Below are 19,262 nucleotides of genomic sequence, written 5' to 3'. Positions count from 1 at the left end.
AGACGCACTCCGCCAGTTTATGTTTTGTTTTTGGTGTTATGTGTGTGTTTTTGCTTTGTTTTGCTTCCTCCTGCTTAAATTGCACATTTCCCCTCTGGAAGCAGCAGCCCGTTTTTTGGGGGTCTGCTTGTGCTTGGAATTTTGCACCCACCTTTGAATCCCCCTGTGCCGTCCGGGCTGGGGGGCCCCGGGCAAGGGCCAAGTCGCCATCGCTTCTCGGCCTTTTGGCTAAGATCAAGTGTAGTATCTGTTCTTATCAGTTTAATATCTGATACGTGGCTGGTACGCCTTAATGTTGATCCATCGGGCATTGGAGGCGTCCGCCACATTCCAAACTCCATAGTGTTAGGGCCCAACAGAGGGCTGGTATTCTATAATGGGATGCCAAAACTCTGCAGGAAATGTGGGGAATTAGGACACCTGGCGGCCGCGTGTACTGTAGTCAAGTGCAGGAACTGCGGCGCCCCCCACGAGACCAGCCACTGCAGAGAAGAGAGGCAGTGCAATTTGTGTGGAAAGAAGGGGCACCTGTTTAAGGACTGCCCCTCTTCCTATGCCAACATGGCCAGAGCCAGCAAGGCAAACATGAACAAGCCTAGGCCTGAGCAGGAAGAGGGAGCAAGTAACAAAGATCAGTCCACATCACCACCAACAGTATCCAAGACCCAGACTCCAGCACCACCATCATCACCAGCACCCCCCTCACCCCCCCGCCCCCGAGACATGTCCCGTTTTACGAGGACCCCTTCCCCCAGCCCAGAGAGAGAGTACAACAGCCACTCCACTAGCTCCTCCAGTAGCTCCTCTGATGCAGAACACGAGGCAGGGAGGGAGCCCGGACCCAGCAGCGCCCCCCACCTGAGTAGGGCCCTCTCAGCGCCAGCACTCCCCCTCGGCTCTCGTTATGACGCCATAAGGATTGAGTCCGTGGGGGAGGAAAGCGAAAGCGACAGTGAAAGTGAGAGTGAGAAGGAGGGGAAGGGAGTGAAGAACCAGCAGAGGGTGGGGAAAAGAAAGGGTAGAGACGAGGGGGGGAAAAGAAAGAAGATCAGGATCAAAGACAGCAAGTTGCAGGTGGCCCCCATAGATCCAAAACCAGCTAATGTCCACACAAAGTCCCCAGTCTTGCCCTCGCAGGCAGAGACGGAGGCGAGTGGGACGGCTACACTGCCGCCTAGTGGGCAGGTAGCAGCCAGCCAGGGCATCCCCAGCCAGCCTTCCCAGTTGTTGGCACATACCCTAGCACACCTCGCAGAAGAGGTGTTCACTAATGCACCGAGGGAGAGGTCGGGGTCAACACCTTCCCTGACCAGCAGTACCTCGGTAGCAATGACCCTCTTCAAGCGAAGGGCCTCCCTTCAAAGCATCCTTGACCCCCTCCCTTGTATGGGCAAAACCAGGGGCCCCCTAGAGGTCCTCCTAGATACAGCACTGGAGGACATGGGAATACCCCTGGACGCGGTAAGCCAGAAGTCTGCTAACAGCTCCAATTCAACAGACGGTAACAGCCAAAGAATGCTGTCTGTCATAACCCCCCCCCAGGACAAAGCTGACCCACACGTTCCGAGGGGCCCTGAGCAAGTTCCACCAGACTTACCTTGTGGGGAGTTGAATAGCCCCAACAACTCCACGTACTGTGCATATAAAGACGGTGCCTTCTTGGACGAGGCAGCAGTGAGTACCTTCTCAGGGGTGATGGGAGTTGCAAATAAGCCCAAGCCCCCTCGAAGCAAGCGTAGAGCTAAGAGTAGGAAGAGTGTCCCGACCTCCCAATCATAGTCGCTATGGGGTGGACGCAGCGACTCCTTTTCTTGTTAGCTACCCTGATGGCCCTGATATGTGTGTCTGTTAATGTCAGGAGCATCAGGGAGACACAAAAAAGATTTGATGTACTAAACTATCTAGCTAACTTGAAAGCAGATCTCATCTTTCTGCAGGAGTGTGGTATTTCGTCGAGCCCTGATTATAGGGACCTGAAGGAGAGTTGGACCCTGGGGGACTCCTTCTGGTCGGGCTCCAACATAGCCAGAGCCGACGGAGTAGGTATCCTGTTTAAAAACCCATTTATTACCTCCCGCAGCAGCAGGGAGGTAGAACCTGGTAGAATTCTGAGCGTGGATGTGACATACAACAACACTCCCCTCAGACTGGTCAATGTCTACGCACCCACTAACCAAAACGAAAGAGTTCAATTTTTTCCACAGCTGCGTACACTCCTGCTGGGGAACGTACCCGTCATCGTGTCAGGTGACTTCAATTGTGCTCTGAGGGACGTAGACCGGAGCAGGCCACGCAACGACCGCTCTAGTAGAGTTTTGTCCTCCGTAATATTTGATTTCTCCCTGTGTGATGCAGGTAAGGACCTGGTGCCTCCCTTTACCTGGGTGAGCTCATCTGGGACCTCCTTCTCCCGTATAGATCTCGTCCTGCATACCAGCTCCCTTACGAAGACGGCAGTAGACACCCAGGCCGTCTTCTTCTCCGACCATAGGCTCCTGCAGGTAACATTGCAGGTCCCTCAGACCTCCCAGATGGGGTCAGGGGTCTGGAAATTAAACACCTCCTTACTCGATGACCCCTCCATAGCTGCAGCCTATAAGAGCAGGCTTGTTGAGTGGACCACTTTGCGTGACCTATTCAACTCCCCTATAGAGTGGTGGGAGATGGTCAAAATGAGAACTAAGGGTTATTTCATAGCAGCAGGCAAGAGGAAAGCAAAAGAAAGGAGAGCCAAATATAAATACCTGAATGCTGCCCTCCAGCGTCTGAGCCTGCTTCAGCTTCGGGGGTTCCCTGTAAGTGACGAGATAGCCCAGACCAAGCTAGATCTTTCAGTGCTTTGTAGGGAGGAACAACGAAAGGTCATGCACAATGCAAAAGTGCAAAAAATGGAGGAAGACGAAAAGTGTACTCGCTTCTTCTTCCAGAAAACGAGGGAGAAGCGGCACTTGATGTCCTCCATGCTCGACAGCAGGGGGAGGATAGTAGAGGATAGTGAGGGAGTGAAAAAAGTGGTAGAGAACTTCTATAGGGACCTGTATAACATCAAAGCTACAGATGACACCCTGATAGAGTGGTTCCTGAGCCAGTTGGAGCCTGACTCAGTGCGGGACGAGGAGGAGGAGGAGAAGGACCCAGAACTCACGCTGGAGGAGCTCACCCAGGCGGTTAAGACCATGAACACCGGTAAGACGCCAGGTCCAGATGGCATCCCGGGTGAGTATTACCATCTTTTTTGGGACACGCTAAAAGTCCATTTAGCGGAGGTCTACAGAGCGGTCTACAGGGAGAAGCGGTTGGGCCCTTCTATGCGGGAGAGTGTAATTACTCTCCTTCATAAGAAAGGGGAAGTTAAAGATCTACGGAATTGGCGCCCAATCAGCCTCCTTTGCGTGGATTACAAGATACTAGCCAAAGCTCTGATGCTCCGGCTACAAGTACACCTCCCTTTGGTCATTGGCCCTGACCAGGCTTGTGGCGTCCCAGGGAGGTCCATCACGGATATTTTAATGTTAACAAGGGACATTCTGGCTTATTCTAGAGAACGGAACCATCCCCTCTGCCTGTTCAACCTTGACCAGGAGAAGGCGTTCGATAGGGTAAGCCATGAATATATGTACAAAGTGATGGACCAGATGAAATTCGCTCCTGGACTTAGGGAGTGGGTTAAAACCATATATACAAACATTAGTACCCGAGTCTTGGTGAACAGGCACCTGACTGGTAAAATATCTATCCAGTCAGGGGTCAGACAGGGTTGCCCACTATCCCCACTGCTATATGTCGTGTGCCTTGAACCCCTCCTGCAGGCAATTCGTAGGGATACCAATATAACTGGTTTCCAGCTGCCTGGATCCAACGGGGTCCAGGTCAAAACAACAGCATATATGGACGATGTGTCACTCATTTGCACCAACACATCGTCGGTACCTCGGATTAGTAATATCCTTGAGAAGTACTGCACGGCGACTGGGGCAGTGATTAATAAGTCCAAGAGCGAAGTCTACGTGTCTAAAAATTGGCAGGTAGATAGGGAACTGTCGGACATGTACCCTGTCAAAAAGGACAAAATCAAGATTCTGGGCCTCATTTTCGAGAACAATAGCTCGGGGGCCCAGAGCTGGACGGCGGCCATTAACCAGGTCCGTAAAAAGATTGGCGGATGGAGCACAAGATCCTTAACAATGACGGGTAGAGTATTAATAACCAAGTCTATACTGTTCCCCATCCTCTCTTATGTAGGAAAAATCTTTCCCCCAGACAGGACCACCAAAAAAGTGGTGGACCGCATTATCCACCGCTTTATCTGGGGCAGCAAGATGGAGAGGGTAAAGCGAGCCACCCTGAGTAAAGCCGACAAGAAGGGAGGTAAGGGGGTCCCGGACGTGGTGCAGCTCACCCGAGTGCAGGGGCTCACGCAAACTATCAAGAACATCCAGGCCCTGGACAGGAAGGTATGTTACATGAATCGTTTCTATTTTGCCACCTGTCTCAGGGCCTTGGGCCTCTGCACTATTGATAACACCGTGCCGTACTCCTGGGACCCCCCATTGTATTATAGAACCTTAAGGGACACTATATATAAATTGGGCTTAGATAAAGCAAAATTGGCCTCCTGGGAATACAAGGCTGTAACCAAATATCTTGCCGGTTCCCAGGAAATTGAAAAAGTAGCTACTTTCTCCCTCACCCAAAGCCAAAAAATCTGGGAGAATGTGTCTCACAGCTGCCTCAGTAATGTCCAGAAGGATATAGCATGGAACACCGTCCACAGTGCACTCCCCACTCGAGCGTTCATGTTCAGGAGGGGACTAGCCCAAGTAGAAACATGCCCCTATGCAAAGTGCCGCAAGAGAGAAACACCAGCCCATATCTTCTGGGAGTGTGATGTGGCTGGCAGTGTCTGGCTCTCTGTCTCTGTCTTCCTAAACAGGTTTGCTGACACGGCCAAGATGACCGCTGAGACTGTGCTCTATGGGCCTGCGGGAGGAATCACTACCAGCACAGCTAAGTGCGTTTGGCGTGTCATCAATGTTGTCAAGCAGATCCTGTGGGAAGGCCGTAACGTCTGTGTCTATCACAAGCAGGAGCTAGACACTATCACCACGACCAGAAGGGCACAAACTCTTATCAAGGACTTTGTAATTCTGGACATCCGGACCCTCGGGAAGGACAAGGCCTGCGCGGAGTGGAGGATCGCCGGACTTCAGGACGTGAAGATGGAATAAAGGAAAAAACTGGAACCGCTAGCTCCTAGGAGCGGGACTACGGGGCACCGCTAAGCCTTTTATTTATTTTGTCATGCCAGCATTCCGCCCTTTTTAGCTGGCATGACCGTTTTTGAACGGTGCCCTGGTTTTATGTAGTCTTTTTGTTTCAGTTTTATGGACTTTTATTTGATTTATGTTGAATGTTTTATTTGATTTTGTTTTGTTTTGTTTTATGTATCTTTAAGATTTTTAATGTAAACTATTAAAAGTTACATTTTAAGTGTTTTAAAATTTTAGAATTTTAACTCACTGTTCCACACACTGTCCCTTTTCCCCTGTCCCTGTTTTAGTAATATAGTTTTATGTTCACTTTTGAACTTTTAGAGAGCACTCCCCGGCCCTCACAAGCACTGGTTTTTTATAGATGGTTCTTTTTTTTCCAGTCACTTTTAAAACAGCACAGGTTTTTTTCATGTTGATTTTAATCTGTGTCTGTTTTAACCATGTACAAAGCACAATTGTCTTGGTGTTTTTAAATGTGTTTTAAATGCTTTTAAAACAAAATGTATGTCTGTATGCATGAATGTCATCTTTAAAAGAAATGTAAAATGAATGAAAAAACGAATGGGTGTAAATGTAAAAAAATGTAAAATCTCAATAAAAGAGTATTAATATCTGATACGTCCCCTATCAGGGGACCATATATTAAATTGATTTTTGGAATCGGGAGATGGAACAGGGGCTTGCTCCGTCCACTCCACGCATCGGCCCGGTATTGCAGTACCTCCGGGAACGGTGCACACCTTTCTCTAACGTTGGTCAAAGTCAGATCTGGATCTCTCCTGTGAGCATTTTGTCTACCCCTGCTGGAGGGAGAGTGCCAGTGTTGATGCAAGTTTTCCCGCCGTTTTACTTCTTTTTTTTTCTTTCTCTCTTTCTTTCTTTCTCTCTTTCTTTCTCTCTTTCTCTCTTTCTCTCTTTCTTTCTTGCTGTCTTTCTTTCTTTTATTCACATGTGGTGATGATGTAGACAGCAGCAGGTTGTTTCCTGGGAGCATGCAGCTAACCAGACAAGTGTGGTGGAACATGTCCCTATGCCAGGACCTTCTTAGCAAGCCAGCCAGCCAGCGAGGCACAGTTGTAGTTACCCAAGGCACCTTGCACAGCATAGCAGCTTGGCATGACTATTTGTAAGACGCACTCCGCCAGTTTATGTTTTGTTTTTGGTGTTATGTGTGTGTTTTTGCTTTGTTTTGTTTTCTCCTGCTTACATTGCACATTTCCCCTCTGGAAGCAGCAGCCCGTTTTTTTGGGGTCTGCTTGTGCTTGAAATTTTGCACCCACCTTTGAATCCCCCTGTGCCGTCCGGGCTGGGGGGCCCCGGGCAAGGGCCAAGTCGCCATCGCTTCTCGGCCTTTTGGCTAAGATCAAGTGTAGTATCTGTTCTTATCAGTTTAATATCTGATACGTCCCCTATCAGGGGACCATATATTAAATTGATTTTTGGAATCGGGAGATGGAACAGGGGCTTGCTCCGTCCACTCCACGCATCGGCCTGGTATTGCAGTACCTCCGGGAACGGTGCACACCTTTCTCTAACGTTGGTCAAAGTCAGATCTGGATCTCTCCTGTGAGCATTTTGTCTACCCCTGCTGGAGGGAGAGTGCCAGTGTTGATGCAAGTTTTCCCGCCGTTTTACTTCTTTTTTTTTCTTTCTCTCTTTCTTTCTTTCTCTCTTTCTTTCTCTCTTTCTCTCTTTCTTTCTCTCTTTCTTTCTTGCTGTCTTTCTTTCTTTTATTCACATGTGGTGATGATGTAGACAGCAGCAGGTTGTTTCCTGGGAGCATGCAGCTAACCAGACAAGTGTGGTGGAACATGTCCCTATGCCAGGACCTTCTTAGCAAGCCAGCCAGCCAGCGAGGCACAGTTGTAGTTACCCAAGGCACCTTGCACAGCATAGCAGCTTGGCATGACTATTTGTAAGACGCACTCCGCCAGTTTATGTTTTGTTTTTGGTGTTATGTGTGTGTTTTTGCTTTGTTTTGTTTTCTCCTGCTTAAATTGCACATTTCCCCTCTGGAAGCAGCAGCCCGTTTTTTGGGGGTCTGCTTGTGCTTGAAATTTTGCACCCACCTTTGAATCCCCCTGTGCCGTCCGGGCTGGGGGGCCCCGGGCAAGGGCCAAGTCGCCATCGCTTCTCGGCCTTTTGGCTAAGATCAAGTGTAGTATCTGTTCTTATCAGTTTAATATCTGATACGTCCCCTATCAGGGGACCATATATTAAATTGATTTTTGGAATCGGGAGATGGAACAGGGGCTTGCTCCGTCCACTCCACGCATCGGCCCGGTATTGCAGTACCTCCGGGAACGGTGCACACCTTTCTCTAACGTTGGTCAAAGTCAGATCTGGATCTCTCCTGTGAGCATTTTGTCTACCCCTGCTGGAGGGAGAGTGCCAGTGTTGATGCAAGTTTTCCCGCCGTTTTACTTCTTTTTTTTTCTTTCTCTCTTTCTTTCTTTCTCTCTTTCTTTCTCTCTTTCTCTCTTTCTTTCTCTCTTTCTTTCTTGCTGTCTTTCTTTCTTTTATTCACATGTGGTGATGATGTAGACAGCAGCAGGTTGTTTCCTGGGAGCATGCAGCTAACCAGACAAGTGTGGTGGAACATGTCCCTATGCCAGGACCTTCTTAGCAAGCCAGCCAGCCAGCGAGGCACAGTTGTAGTTACCCAAGGCACCTTGCACAGCATAGCAGCTTGGCATGACTATTTGTAAGACGCACTCCGCCAGTTTATGTTTTGTTTTTGGTGTTATGTGTGTGTTTTTGCTTTGTTTTGTTTTCTCCTGCTTAAATTGCACATTTCCCCTCTGGAAGCAGCAGCCCGTTTTTTTGGGGTCTGCTTGTGCTTGAAATTTTGCACCCACCTTTGAATCCCCCTGTGCCGTCCGGGCTGGGGGGCCCCGGGCAAGGGCCAAGTCGCCATCGCTTCTCGGCCTTTTGGCTAAGATCAAGTGTAGTATCTGTTCTTATCAGTTTAATATCTGATACGTCCCCTATCAGGGGACCATATATTAAATTGATTTTTGGAATCGGGAGATGGAACAGGGGCTTGCTCCGTCCACTCCACGCATCGGCCCGGTATTGCAGTACCTCCGGGAACGGTGCACACCTTTCTCTAACGTTGGTCAAAGTCAGATCTGGATCTCTCCTGTGAGCATTTTGTCTACCCCTGCTGGAGGGAGAGTGCCAGTGTTGATGCAAGTTTTCCCGCCGTTTTACTTCTTTTTTTTTCTTTCTCTCTTTCTTTCTTTCTCTCTTTCTTTCTCTCTTTCTCTCTTTCTTTCTCTCTTTCTTTCTTGCTGTCTTTCTTTCTTTTATTCACATGTGGTGATGATGTAGACAGCAGCAGGTTGTTTCCTGGGAGCATGCAGCTAACCAGACAAGTGTGGTGGAACATGTCCCTATGCCAGGACCTTCTTAGCAAGCCAGCCAGCCAGCGAGGCACAGTTGTAGTTACCCAAGGCACCTTGCACAGCATAGCAGCTTGGCATGACTATTTGTAAGACGCACTCCGCCAGTTTATGTTTTGTTTTTGGTGTTATGTGTGTGTTTTTGCTTTGTTTTGTTTCCTCCTGCTTAAATTGCACATTTCCCCTCTCGAAGCAGCAGCCCGTTTTTTGGGGGTCTGCTTGTGCTTGGAATTTTGCACCCACCAATGAATCCCCCTGTGCCGTCCGGGCTGGGGGGCCCCGGGCAAGGGCCAAGTCGCCATCGCTTCTTGGCCTTTTGGCTAAGATCAAGTGTAGTATCTGTTCTTATCAGTTTAATATCTGATACGTCCCCTATCAGGGGACCATATATTAAATTGATTTTTGGAATCGGGAGATGGAACAGGGGCTTGCTCCGATCACTCCACGCATCGGCCCGGTATTGCAGTACCTCCGGGAACGGTGCACACCTTTCTCTAACGTTGGTCAAAGTCAGATCTGGATCTCTCCTGTGAGCATTTTGTCTACCCCTGCTGGAGGGAGAGTGCCAGTGTTGATGCAAGTTTTCCCGCCGTTTTACTTCTTTTTTTTTTCTTTCTCTCTTTCTTTCTTTCTCTTTCTTTCTCTCTTTCTTTCTTGCTGTCTTTCTTTCTTTTATTCACATGTGGTGATGATGTAGACAGCAGCAGTTTGTTTCCTGGGAGCATGCAGCTAACCAGACAAGTGTGGTGGAACATGTCCCTATGCCAGGTCCTTCTTAGCCAGCCATATACTCTGGCTTCTCTTCAGTTCGAATAAATCTTTCTAAGACTAAGGCTTAGAGGGTAGTGGCATTGCCCGCTCCCTCCGAGGGTCTGTGAGAGGTTTGTTCGGGTGAGGAGGAACAGAATTTTTTTTATTTTTGACTGGCTTTCTTCAGCTCGGCAACTTTTTGGAAGACTAATGCTCAGTCTGGTTTTGGCTTGCCCAATCCAGGCCGAGGGTCTTTCAAGATTTTGTTGACTGTTGAGAGCAGTTTTTTCTTTTTCAGGCGGTTCCCGTTTTTTTCTTTTTCAGGCGGTTCCGGCTTTTCCAGACGTTCCTGGAGTTAGAGAGAAGGAGGACCTACCATCCAGACAACCTTTGAGGACCCTTTGATGACCTAGACGACCTCATCCCCAGCCCTTGATTGTAATCGAGATCCAGACCGAGAGAGCAGCAGGCGCCCAGCAGAGGGCGCCATCTGGGAGGAGCAGAGGGCGGCCCCGGACCCCGAGGAGGCGTCACAGCCACGATTCTTCCTACGTGGTCTCGGTGCCAAGCAGCGCCCCCTACTCCGCCAGGGAAGGACACCGTTCACCTGGGGAGGGGGTCCCTCTTGCGAGGCGACCATCTCCTCAGGGACTAAAGTAATAGTTCCTTCAACTGCCCAGATTTGCTGCTTACGTTGTCTCTTTTCCGTAGAGAGAGACAACCCGGACGTCCAGAGGCTTCTCCCACCCCAATCGGAGGAGCCAGCTGAAGGATGGCGTTCCGGCCAACCCAGGAAACCAGGAGGCACAATGCGGTGCGCTTCACAAGAAACAAGCAAGATGAAACGGAACCAGGACTGACGAGACTGGAGTTCAGCCGGACCATTCTTCAGAGGGGTATGGGTTTTTCCCCTTCTGACTTGAATTGTTTGGTGAAATTGCCAGGGCTTAAGGAAGTGTTTGAGGTCAGTTTTAGGAACCCCCAAAAGTTACAAGAAATGTGGTCCTTTTGGGGGGAGAATAAATATCTCGCTCCATACAAAGAATTTTGTGTGGATGCACTGACAGACAGAGAAATGAAAGTTGTTACTGTCCAATTTTTCAATGAGGCTGTTAGCGACTATGATATTACAACATGGCTTAACCGCTATGGGAGGGTGTCATCAGAAGGGAGGAAAATTACAGATGAAGATGGGGTTTGGACAGGAGCCAGAAAGTGGCTGGTACGCCTTAATGTTGATCCATCGGGCATTGGAGGCGTCCGCCACATTCCAAACTCCATAGTGTTAGGGCCCAACAGAGGGCTGGTATTCTATAATGGGATGCCAAAACTCTGCAGGAAATGTGGGGAATTAGGACACCTGACGGCCGCGTGTACTGTAGTCAAGTGCAGGAACTGCGGCGCCCCCCACGAGACCAGCCACTGCAGAGAAGAGAGGCAGTGCAATTTGTGTGGAAATAAGGGGCACCTGTTTAAGGACTGCCCCTCTTCCTATGCCAACATGGCCAGAGCCAGCAAGGCAAACATGAACAAGCCTAGGCCTGAGCAGGAAGAGGGAGCAAGTAACAAAGATCAGTCCACATCACCACCAACAGTATCCAAGACCCAGACTCCAGCACCACCATCATCACCAGCACCCCCTCACCCCCCCGCCCCCGAGACATGTCCCGTTTTACGAGGACCCCTTCCCCCAGCCCAGAGAGAGAGTACAACAGCCACTCCACTAGCTCCTCCAGTAGCTCCTCTGATGCAGAACACGAGTCAGGGAGGGAGCCCGGACCCAGCAGCGGCCCCCCCCTGAGTAGGGCCCTCTCAGCGCCAGCACTCCCCCTCGGCTCTCGTTATGACGCCATAAGGATTGAGTCCGTGGGGGAGGAAAGCAAAAGCGACAGTGAAAGTGAGAGTGAGAAGGAGGGGAAGGGAGTGAAGAACCAGCAGAGGGTGGGGAAAAGAAAGGGTAGAGACGAGGGGGGGAAAAGAAAGAAGATCAAGATCAAAGACAGCAAGTTGCAGGTGGCCCCCATAGATCCAAAACCAGCTAATGTCCACACAAAGTCCCCAGTCTTGCCCTCGCAGGCAGAGACGGAGGCGAGTGGGACGGCTACACTGCCGCCTAGTGGGCAGGTAGCAGCCAGCCAGGGCATCCCCAGCCAGCCTTCCCAGTCGTTGGCACAAACCCTAGCACACCTCGCAGAAGAGGTGTTCACTAATGCACCGAGGGAGAGGTCGGGGTCAACACCTTCCCTGACCAGCAGTACCTCTGTAGCAATGACCCTCTTCAAGCGAAGGGCCTCCCTTCAAAGCATCCTTGACCCCCTCCCTTGTATGGGCAAAACCAGGGGCCCCCTAGAGGTCCTCCTAGATACAGCACTGGAGGACATGGGAATACCCCTGGACGCGGTAAGCCAGAAGTCTGCTAACAGCTCCAATTCAACAGACGGTAACAGCCAAAGAATGCTGTCTGTCATAACCCCCCCCCAGGACAAAGCTGACCCACACGTTCCGAGGGGCCCTGAGCAAGTTCCACCAGACTTACCTTGTGGGGAGTTGAATAGCCCCAACAACTCCACGTACTGTGCATATAAAGATGGTGCCTTCTTGGACGAGGCAGCAGTGAGTACCTTCTCAGGGGTGATGGGAGTTGCAAATAAGCCCAAGCCCCCTCGAAGCAAGCGTAGAGCTAAGAGTAGGAAGAGTGTCCCGACCTCCCAATCATAGTCGCTATGGGGTGGACGCAGCGACTCCTTTTCTTGTTAGCTACCCTGATGGCCCTGATATGTGTGTCTGTTAATGTCAGGAGCATCAGGGAGACACAAAAAAGATTTGATGTACTAAACTATCTAGCTAACTTGAAAGCAGATCTCATCTTTCTGCAGGAGTGTGGTATTTCGTCGAGCCCTGATTATAGGGACCTGAAGGAGAGTTGGACCCTGGGGGACTCCTTCTGGTCGGGCTCCAACATAGCCAGAGCCGACGGAGTAGGTATCCTGTTTAAAAACCCATTTATTACCTCCCGCAGCAGCAGGGAGGTAGAACCTGGTAGAATTCTGAGCGTGGATGTGACATACAACAACACTCCCCTCAGACTGGTCAATGTCTACGCACCCACTAACCAAAACGAAAGAGTTCAATTTTTTCCACAGCTGCGTCCACTCCTGCTGGGGAACGTACCCGTCATCGTGTCAGGTGACTTCAATTGTGCTCTGAGGGACGTAGACCGGAGCAGGCCACGCAACGACCGCTCTAGTAGAGTTTTGTCCTCCGTAATATCTGATTTCTCCCTGTGTGATGCAGGTAAGGACCTGGTGCCTCCCTTTACCTGGGTGAGCTCATCTGGGACCTCCTTCTCCCGTATAGATCTCGTCCTGCATACCAGCTCCCTTACGAAGACGGCAGTAGACACCCAGGCCATCTTCTTCTCTGACCATAGGCTCCTGCAGGTAACATTGCAGGTCCCTCAGACCTCCCAGATGGGGTCAGGGGTTTGGAAATTAAACACCTCCTTACTCGATGACCCCTCCATAGCTGCAGCCTATAAGAGCAGGCTTGTTGAGTGGACCACTTTGCGTGACCTATTCAACTCCCCTATAGAGTGGTGGGAGATGGTCAAAATCAGAACTAAGGGTTATTTCATAGCAGCAGGCAAGAGGAAAGCAAAAGAAAGGAGGGCCAAATATAAACACCTGAATGCTGCCCTCCAGCATCTGAGCCTGCTTCAGCTTCGGGGGTTCCCTGTAAGCGACGAGATAGCCCAGACCAAGCTAGATCTTTCAGTGCTTTGTAGGGAGGAACAACGAAAGGTCATGCACAATGCAAAAGTGCAAAAAATGGAGGAAGACGAAAAGTGTACTCGCTTCTTCTTCCAGAAAACGAGGGAGAAGCGGCACTTGATGTCCTCCATGCTCGACAGCAGGGGGAGGATAGTAGAGGATAGTGAGGGAGTGAAAAAAGTGGTAGAGAACTTCTATAGGGACCTATATAACATCAAAGCTACAGATGACACCCTGATAGAGTGGTTCCTGAGCCAGTTGGAGCCTGACTCAGTGCGGGACGACGAGGAGGAGGAGAAGGACCCAGAACTCACGCTGGAGGAGCTCACCCAGGCGGTTAAGACCATGAACACCGGTAAGACGCCAGGTCCAGATGGCATCCCGGGTGAGTATTACCATCTTTTTTGGGACATGCTAAAAGTCCATTTAGCGGAGGTCTACAGAGCGGTCTACAGGGAGAAGCGGTTGGGCCCTTCTATGCGGGAGAGTGTAATTACTCTCCTTCATAAGAAAGGGGAAGTTAAAGATCTACGGAATTGGCGCCCAATCAGCCTCCTTTGCGTGGATTACAAGATACTAGCCAAAGCTCTGATGCTCCGGCTACAAGTACACCTCCCTTTGGTCATTGGCCCCGACCAGGCTTGTGGCGTCCCAGGGAGGTCCATCACGGATATTTTAATGTTAACAAGGGACATTCTGGCTTATTCTAGAGAACGGAACCATCCCCTCTGCCTGTTCAACCTTGACCAGGAGAAGGCGTTCGATAGGGTAAGCCATGAATATATGTACAAAGTGATGGACCAGATGAAATTCGCTCCTGGACTTAGGGAGTGGGTTAAAACCATATATACAAACATTAGTACCCGAGTCTTGGTGAACAGGCACCTGACTGGTAAAATATCTATCCAGTCAGGGGTCAGACAGGGTTGCCCACTATCCCCACTGCTATATGTCGTGTGCATTGAACCCCTCCTGCAGGCAATTCGTAGGGATACCAATATAACTGGTTTCCAGCTGCCTGGATCCAACGGGGTCCAGGTCAAAACAACAGCATATATGGACGATGTGTCACTCATTTGCACCAACACATCGTCGGTACCTCGGATAAGTAATATCCTTGAGAAGTACTGCACGGCGACCGGGGCAGTGATTAATAAGTCCAAGAGCGAAGTCTACGTGTCTAAAAATTGGCAGGTAGATAGGGAACTGTCGGACATGTACCCTGTCAAAAAGGACAAAATCAAGATTCTGGGCCTCATTTTCGAGAACAATAGCTCGGGGGCCCAGAGCTGGACGGCGGCCATTAACCAGGTCCGTAAAAAGATTGGCGGATGGAGCACAAGATCCTTAACAATGACGGGTAGAGTATTAATAACCAAGTCTATACTGTTCCCCATCCTCTCTTATGTAGGAAAAATCTTTCCCCCAGACAGGACCACCAAAAAAGTGGTGGACCGCATTATCCACCGCTTTATCTGGGGCAGCAAGATGGAGAGGGTAAAGCGAGCCACCCTGAGTAAAGCCGACAAGAAGGGAGGTAAGGGGGTCCCGGACGTTGTGCAGCTCACCCGAGTGCAGGGGCTCACGCAAACTATCAAGAACATCCAGGCCCTGGACAGGAAGGTATGTTACATGAATCATTTCTATTTTGCCACCTGTCTCAGGGCCTTGGGCCTCTGCACTATTGATAACACCGTGCCGTACTCCTGGGACCCCCCATTGTATTATAGAACCTTAAGGGACACTATATATAAATTGGGCTTAGATAAAGCAAAATTGGCCTCCTGGGAATACAAGGCTGTAACTAAATATCTTGCCGGTTCCCAGGAAATTGAAAAAGTAGCTACTTTCTCCCTCACCCAAAGCCAAAAAATCTGGGAGAATGTGTCTCACAGCTGCCTCAGTAATGTCCAGAAGGATATAGCATGGAACACCGTCCACAGTGCACTCCCCACTCGAGCGTTCATGTTCAGGAGGGGACTAGCCCAAGTAGAAACATGCCCCTATGCAAAGTGCCACAAGAGAGAAACACCAGCCCATATCTTCTGGGAGTGTGATGTGGCTGGCAGTGTCTGGCTCTCTGTCTCTGTCTTCCTAAACAGGTTTGCTGACACGGCCAAGATGACCGCTGAGACTGTGCTCTATGGGCCTGCGGGAGGAATCACTACCAGCACAGCTAAGTGCGTTTGGCGTGTCATCAATGTTGTCAAGCAGATCCTGTGGGAAGGCCGTAACGTCTGTGTCTATCACAAGCAGGAGCTAGACACTATCACCACGACCAGAAGGGCACAAACTCTTATCAAGGACTTTGTAATTCTGGACATCCGGACCCTCGGGAAGGACAAGGCCTGCGCGGAGTGGAGGATCGCCGGACTTCAGGACGTGAAGATGGAATAAGGGAAAAAACTGGAACCGCTAGCTCCTAGGAGCGGGACTACGGGGCACCGCTAAGCCTTTTATTTATTTTGTCATGCCAGCATTCCGCCCTTTTTAGCTGGCATGACCGTTTTTCAACGGTGCCCTGGTTTTATGTAGTCTTTTTGTTTCAGTTTTATGGATTTTGATTTGATTTATTTTGAATGTTTTATTTGATTTTGTTTTGTTTTGTTTTATGTATCTAAAAGATTTTTAATGTTAACTATTAAAAGTTACATTTTAAGTGTTTTAAAATTTTAGAATTTTAACTCACTGTTTCACACACTGTCCCTTTTCCCCTGTCCCTGTTTTAGTAATATAGTTTTATGTTCACTTTTGAACCTTTTTAGAGAGCACTCCCCGGCCCTCACAAGCACTGGTTTTTTATAGATGGTTCTTTTTTTCCAGTCACTTTTAAAACAGCACAGGTTTTTTTCATGTTTGATTTTAATCTGTGTCTGTTTTAACCATGTACAAAGCACAATTGTCTTGGTGTTTTTAAATGTGTTTTAAATGCTTTTAAAACAAAATGTATGTCTGTATGCATGAATGTCATCTTTAAAAGAAATGTAAAATGAATGAAAAAAACGAATGGGTGTAAATGTAAAAAATGTAAAATCTCAATAAAAGAGTATTTTGGCTAAGATCAAGTGTAGTATCTGTTCTTATCAGTTTAATATCTGATACGTCCCCTATCAGGGGACCATATATTAAATTGATTTTTGGAATCGGGAGATGGAACAGGGGCTTGCTCCGTCCACTCCACGCATCGGCCCGGTATTGCAGTACCTCCGGGAACGGTGCACACCTTTCTCTAACGTTGGTCAAAGTCAGATCTGGATCTCTCCTGTGAGCATTTTGTCTACCCCTGCTGGAGGGAGAGTGCCAGTGTTGATGCAAGTTTTCCCACCGTTTTACTTCTTTTTTTTCTCTCTTTCTTTCTTTCTCTCTTTCTTTCTCTTTCTTTCTTGCTTTCTTTCTTTCTTTTATTCACATGTGGTGATGATGTAGACAGCAGCAGTTTGTTTCCTGGGAGCATGCAGCTAACCAGACAAGTGTGGTGGAACATGTCCCTATGCCAGGACCTTCTTAGCAAGCCAGCCAGCCAGCGAGGCACAGTTGTAGTTACCCAAGGCACCTTGCACAGCATAGCAGCTTGGCATGACTATTTGTAAGACGCACTCCGCCAGTTTATGTTTTGTTTTTGGTGTTATGTGTGTGTTTTTGCTTTGTTTTGTTTCCTCCTGCTTAAATTGCACATTTCCCCTCTGGAAGCAGCAGCCCGTTTTTTGGGGGTCTGCTTGTGCTTGGAATTTTGCACCCACCTTTGAATCCCCCAGTGCCGTCCGGGCTGGGGGGCCCCGGGCAAGGGCCAAGTCGCCATCGCTTCTCGGCCTTTTGGCTAAGATCAAGTGTAGTATCTGTTCTTATCAGTTTAATATCTGATACGTCCCCTATCAGGGGACCATATATTAAATTGATTTTTGGAATCGGGAGATGGAACAGGGGCTTGCTCTGTCCACTCCACGCATCGGCCCGGTATTGCAGTACCTCCGGGAACGGTGCACACCTTTCTCTAACGTTGGTCAAAGTCAGATCTGGATCTCTCCTGTGAGCATTTTGTCTACCCCTGCTGGAGGGAGAGTGCCAGTGTTGATGCAAGTTTTCCCGCCGTTTTACTTCTTTTTTTTCTTTCTCTCTTTCTTTCTTTCTCTCTTTCTTTCTCTCTTTCTCTCTTTCTTTCTCTCTTTCTTTCTTGCTGTCTTTCTTTCTTTTATTCACATGTGGTGATGATGTAGACAGCAGCAGGTTTTTTCCTGGGAGCATGCAGCTAACCAGACAAGTGTGGTGGAACATGTCCCTATGCCAGGACCTTCTTAGCAAGCCAGCCAGCCAGCGAGGCACAGTTGTAGTTACCCAAGGCACCTTGCACAGCATAGCAGCTTGGCATGACTATTTGTAAGACGCACTCCGCCAGTTTATGTTTTGTTTTTGGTGTTATGTGTGTGTTTTTGCTTTGTTTTGTTTTCTCCTGCTTAAATTGCACATTTCCCCTCTGGAAGCAGCAGCCCGTTTTTTTGGGGTCTGCTTGTGCTTGAAATTTTGCACCCACCTTTGAATCCCCCTGTGCCGTCCGGGCTGGGGGGCCCCGGGCAAGGGCCAAGTCGCCATCGCTTCTCGGCCTTTTGGCTAAGATCAAGTGTAGTATCTGTTCTTATCAGTTTAATATCTGATACGTCCCCTATCAGGGGACCATATATTAAATTGATTTTTGGAATCGGGAGATGGAACAGGGGCTTGCTCCGTCCACTCCACGCATTGGCCCGGTATTGCAGTACCTCCGGGAACGGTGCACACCTTTCTCTAACGTTGGTCAAAGTCAGATCTGGATCTCTCCTGTGAGCATTTTGTCTACCCCTGCTGGAGGGAGAGTGCCAGTGTTGATGCAAGTTTTCCCGCCGTTTTACTTCTTTTTTTTTCTTTCTCTCTTTCTTTCTTTCTTTTTCTTTCTCTCTTTCTTTCTTGCTGTCTTTCTTTCTTTTATTCACATGTGGTGATGATGTAGACAGCAGCAGTTTGTTTCCTGGGAGCATGCAGCTAACCAGATAAGTGTGGTGGAACATGTCCCTATGCCAGGTCCTTCTTAGCCAGCCATATACTCTGGCTTCTCTTCAGTTCGAATAAATCTTTCTAAGACTAAGGTTTAGAGGGTAGTGGCATTGCCCGCTCCCTCCGAGGGTCTGTGAGAGGTTTGTTCGGGTGAGGAGGAACAGAATTTTTTTTATTTTTGACTGGCTTTCTTCAGCTCGGCAACTTTTTGGAAGACTAATGCTCAGTCTGGTTTTGGCTTGCCCAATCCAGGCCGAGGGTCTTTCAAGATTTTGTTGACTGTTGAGAGCAGTTTTTTCTTTTTCAGGCGGTTCCCGTTTTTTTCTTTTTCAGGCGGTTCCGGCTTTTCCAGACGTTCCTGGAGTTAGAGAGAAGGAGGACCTACCATCCAGACGACCTTTGAGGACCCTTTGATGACCTAGACGACCTCATCCCCAGCCCTTGATTGTAATCGAGATCCAGACCGAGAGAGCAGCAGGCGCCCAGCAGAGGGCGCCATCTGGGAGGAGCAGAGGGCGGCCCCGGACCCCGAGGAGGCGTCACAGCCACGATTCTTCCTACGTGGTCTCGGTGCCAAGCAGCGCCCCCTACTCCGCCAGGGAAGGACACCGTTCACCTGGGGAGGGGGTCCCTCTTGCGAGGCGACCATCTCCTCAGGGACTAAAGTAATAGTTCCTTCAACTGCCCAGATTTGCTGCTTACGTTGTCTCTTTTCCGTAGAGAGAGACAACCCGGACGTCCAGAGGCTTCTCCCACCCCAATCGGAGGAGCCAGCTGAAGGATGGCGTTCCGGCCAACCCAGGAAACCAGGAGGCACAATGCGGTGCGCTTCACAAGAAACAAGCAAGATGAAACGGAACCAGGACTGACGAGACTGGAGTTCAGCCGGACCATTCTTCAGAGGGGTATGGGTTTTTCCCCTTCTGACTTGAATTGTTTGGTGAAATTGCCAGGGCTTAAGGAAGTGTTTGAGGTCAGTTTTAGGAACCCCCAAAAGTTACAAGAAATGTGGTCCTTTTGGGGGGAGAATAAATATCTCG

General features: G+C 49.2%; 7 non-coding genes and 2 pseudogenes across 7 annotated transcripts; all 9 read left to right on the top strand.

The window, feature by feature from the left end:
- The first annotated feature begins 208 nt into the window (after window positions 1-208).
- Window positions 209-305, top strand: LOC131738577 (U2 spliceosomal RNA; annotated as a pseudogene).
- A 5,556-nt stretch (window positions 306-5,861) lies between these two features.
- On the top strand, window positions 5,862-6,016 carry LOC131738715 (U2 spliceosomal RNA; annotated as a pseudogene).
- A 594-nt stretch (window positions 6,017-6,610) lies between these two features.
- LOC131739285 (U2 spliceosomal RNA) lies at window positions 6,611-6,801 on the top strand. The gene has a single exon (XR_009330453.1). It is a non-coding gene; the product is annotated as a U2 spliceosomal RNA (small nuclear RNA).
- A 598-nt stretch (window positions 6,802-7,399) lies between these two features.
- LOC131738772 (U2 spliceosomal RNA) lies at window positions 7,400-7,590 on the top strand. Its single transcript, XR_009330039.1, has one exon. It is a non-coding gene; the product is annotated as a U2 spliceosomal RNA (small nuclear RNA).
- Window positions 7,591-8,188: 598 nt separating this feature from the next.
- Window positions 8,189-8,379, top strand: LOC131738761 (U2 spliceosomal RNA). The gene has a single exon (XR_009330038.1). It is a non-coding gene; the product is annotated as a U2 spliceosomal RNA (small nuclear RNA).
- Window positions 8,380-8,977: 598 nt separating this feature from the next.
- LOC131738251 (U2 spliceosomal RNA) lies at window positions 8,978-9,168 on the top strand. The gene has a single exon (XR_009329815.1). It is a non-coding gene; the product is annotated as a U2 spliceosomal RNA (small nuclear RNA).
- A 7,072-nt stretch (window positions 9,169-16,240) lies between these two features.
- On the top strand, window positions 16,241-16,423 carry LOC131738354 (U2 spliceosomal RNA). Its single transcript, XR_009329915.1, has one exon. It is a non-coding gene; the product is annotated as a U2 spliceosomal RNA (small nuclear RNA).
- A 571-nt stretch (window positions 16,424-16,994) lies between these two features.
- On the top strand, window positions 16,995-17,185 carry LOC131739287 (U2 spliceosomal RNA). The gene has a single exon (XR_009330455.1). It is a non-coding gene; the product is annotated as a U2 spliceosomal RNA (small nuclear RNA).
- A 597-nt stretch (window positions 17,186-17,782) lies between these two features.
- Window positions 17,783-17,973, top strand: LOC131739258 (U2 spliceosomal RNA). Its single transcript, XR_009330426.1, has one exon. It is a non-coding gene; the product is annotated as a U2 spliceosomal RNA (small nuclear RNA).
- Window positions 17,974-19,262: the final 1,289 nt, after the last annotated feature.

This window comes from Acipenser ruthenus, chromosome 10, assembly GCF_902713425.1.
Source record: "Acipenser ruthenus chromosome 10, fAciRut3.2 maternal haplotype, whole genome shotgun sequence".
In the NCBI taxonomy this organism is placed as follows: Eukaryota; Metazoa; Chordata; class Actinopteri; order Acipenseriformes; family Acipenseridae; genus Acipenser; species Acipenser ruthenus.
Note: the sequence above shows the minus strand (reverse complement) of the source record. Positions and strands in the feature narration are given on the sequence as shown.